The following is a 3,053-nucleotide window of genomic DNA, read 5'->3' on the forward strand; positions in this document are numbered from 1 at the left end:
AGAAAGAAAGAAAGAAAGAAAGAAAGAAAGAAAGAAAGAAAGAAAGAAAGAAAGAAGGAAAGAAATCGGCCGTTACTAGCTTTTAGCAGCATCGAAAATAAAACTAGATAAATCTTCAGAGAGAGAAGGAAAGGAAAGAAAGAAAGCAAGCCAGTTGCTAGCTTTTAGCAGCATTGAAAATAAAATTAGAGAAATCTTCAGAAACTGACTTTTCTTTTCTTCCTGCTCCATACCCCTCGACTTCATTATCTGTAAGTGAAAGGGAGAAGCACAGCAAAAAAAAGATTCATTTTTTTTTTACCACAAATTAAAATTTTGACACAAATTTTTAGGAGGCAGAATGTTTGTTTTCAATAGATTTCTTTTTCTTTCTCACATTACTGTTCTCATTCACACATTTAGGGTTATTGAAACGGAAATGGATACTTCTGCCCCGGTATCTATTCTCCCCTTCTTTCTCAAAAAGAGAAGCCGAACCTTTACCTCAGCTTACCTACTGAGGATAAAAACCTTTTCTGGTCTACTTTAGAGTTGGGTGTTACTGTGTGACTGTTTTCTGGCAAATGGGACAAGCTACGCAAAAACACCTTGTGACTTCTGGGAGCACATTTAATGGAAAGGACAAGCACTAATTTGCTCCTTTCTCCATCTGCTGTTCAAAGCATCACTGTGATGGCTGGAGCTCTAGAAGCCACCTTGGTACATGAGTTGGAGTCAGCATGCTGATGATGACAGCACAGTACAAAGAGAGCTGAGTCCTTGGCAGACCATGAAGCTGCTAGCCCTGAAGTGCTTCCCTCCAGACTCTATTTATATGGAGTAAAAACAAATTCTATTTTGTTTGTGTCACTGTCATGTTGTATTTTCTGCTATTTGCAACCAATTTATTAATAATTTTAACTATGCTGGTTGGTTTGTTGGTTTTGCCTGCAAGTCTTCATTTTCTCACCAACATACTGTATCCTACCAACAATCTTACAGAAAAGTAACCTCCATACTGAAGGTTGCCCTTTTTTAGTTCTAAGAGAACATACATTTCCAAGCTTCTAAAGCAATTTCAGTATACCTATCAGTAGGTGTTCAGCTGCAAGTAAGACAATTCCTCACTCAAACTACCCTAAGCAATAAGCAACTCGATCATAAGTTGATGTAAAATTCAGATGCTTAACAGGTTGCTCAATTCAGTGGCTCCATTATGTCCAGATGGACCCAGGATCTTTTCGTCTCCTTATCCTCCCATCCTTGTTGTCAGCCTCAGCCTCAAGATGGTACCCAGATGTACTTCTCGGCATCATATCCAGACACTGCCATGTCCACAAAAGTAGAGAGACTTTGTGTTTCTTTCACAGAAACAGGGTTCCTCCCATTGACCAGATTGGGTCACATACCACAGACTCATTGTCAAAGACAGGGGATTATCCCTAGAGGATCTGGAGCTAGGGCAGTGATGAAGGGTTGCATACAAAGAGCTAGATGACGTCCCGTCTGGATGATATTTGGGTGTTTAAGCAGTTTAGGACTCTTTCAGTAAAGAAGGGCAAACAACCAATGGCAGCCACCAGAAATATAAACCAACTATACAATTTCATTACATCTTGATCATTAATATAAAATCTTTATGTCAAGTCCAAAGATATGAAGAGAAATACAACTGTACTTCACCTATTATTCATCTTATACAGTAACTTTCAGCAATAAGGTTGAGACCCTCTCTCTGATTGTATCCACTTTCCCTTCCTCATACATAGATGCCTACTCTTCTATATTTAATGTTCATAATGTCTACGTAGTTATATAAGAATTAAATATTTGTTTGTATCTCTAAGAAACATTGGGTATTACCTAGTAAACCTAAAGATTAGCATACCCTAGGACACAGCAATTTTATTCTTAGGCACATGCTGTTTTGCAAGTTCTAAAAATGTACATAAAAGCATAGAGCTATTATATATTTTTTCAACTTGATTTTTTTCTCAATATTATGTTTGTAAGACTTTGCCATATTGTTATGTGCAGTTTCAGCTTATGTATTTTCATTGCTTGCATTGTATTTCATTGTATCAGTATGCCAAAGTTGACTTACCCATTCCCCAGCTGATGGAATTATGCTATTTCCAAATGCTTGCTGTTATAAAATTCTCTTATGAACATATCGTATGTGTCTTTTTGATCAACAGTGCAAGAGTTTCTCTAGATACAGTCCTAGGAATGAAATTGCTAGGTCATCAGATGTATACAGTTCAGTTTTAGTAAATGCTGCCAAATTCTTTTCCAAAACGTTAGTACCAATTTACTCACCCAGCAGCAATGAATGAGAGCTCTTTCTGCTCTGCATGTTTTCCAATACTTGATAGCCTCAGATTTCTCATTTTGGCCAATTGATGGTTAGGAAATTCTATGCTACTGTTTGAATTTCCATTTCCAAGATAGAGTGTTTTTTCACATATTTATTGCTCTTTGCTATTCTCTCTTCCGTAACTCTTCCTTTCACATACTTTATTCATTTTGTGGTTAAGTAGTTTGTCTTATTGATTTGTAGAAGTTATTTACATATTCTGGATTGTACTTCTTCCTTTGTTACATGAACCTCAGATATATTATTTCTGGCGGTGGCTTGCCCTTTCACTTTCTAATGGGGTTATTGATGAACAGAAATAATAGATTCTGGTATATTCATGTTTTCTTTCAAAGTTTGCACTCTTTTTCATAAGAAGTCATTTCCTGCTTTGAGGTTGAAAGACTGTTATATTTTTCCTTCTAAAGTGTTAAGGATTTAAAACACCACATTATCTTTATCTTATCTGTTACGTTACAGAGGGTTTTTATGATTCAGTTCTAAGATTTAAAAAATTATTTTGATTTCTTCTTTGACTTCTAAGAAAGTTAGAATAAAAATGATAAATACGTGGGGCTTTTATGTGGCTTAATTTTTTTTAAGGATAGTAAAATAAACATAAAGATAACAACATTTATTATCTTAACTATTTTATGTGTACAGCTCAGTACATTTACATTGTATGCAACCATCACCACCAATTCCATAATTCTTTTAA

This window comes from Sapajus apella, unplaced genomic scaffold (genome assembly GCF_009761245.1).
Source record: "Sapajus apella isolate SASKATOON/1434 unplaced genomic scaffold, GSC_monkey_1.0 scaffold65, whole genome shotgun sequence".
NCBI classification, from domain to species: domain Eukaryota; kingdom Metazoa; phylum Chordata; class Mammalia; order Primates; family Cebidae; genus Sapajus; species Sapajus apella.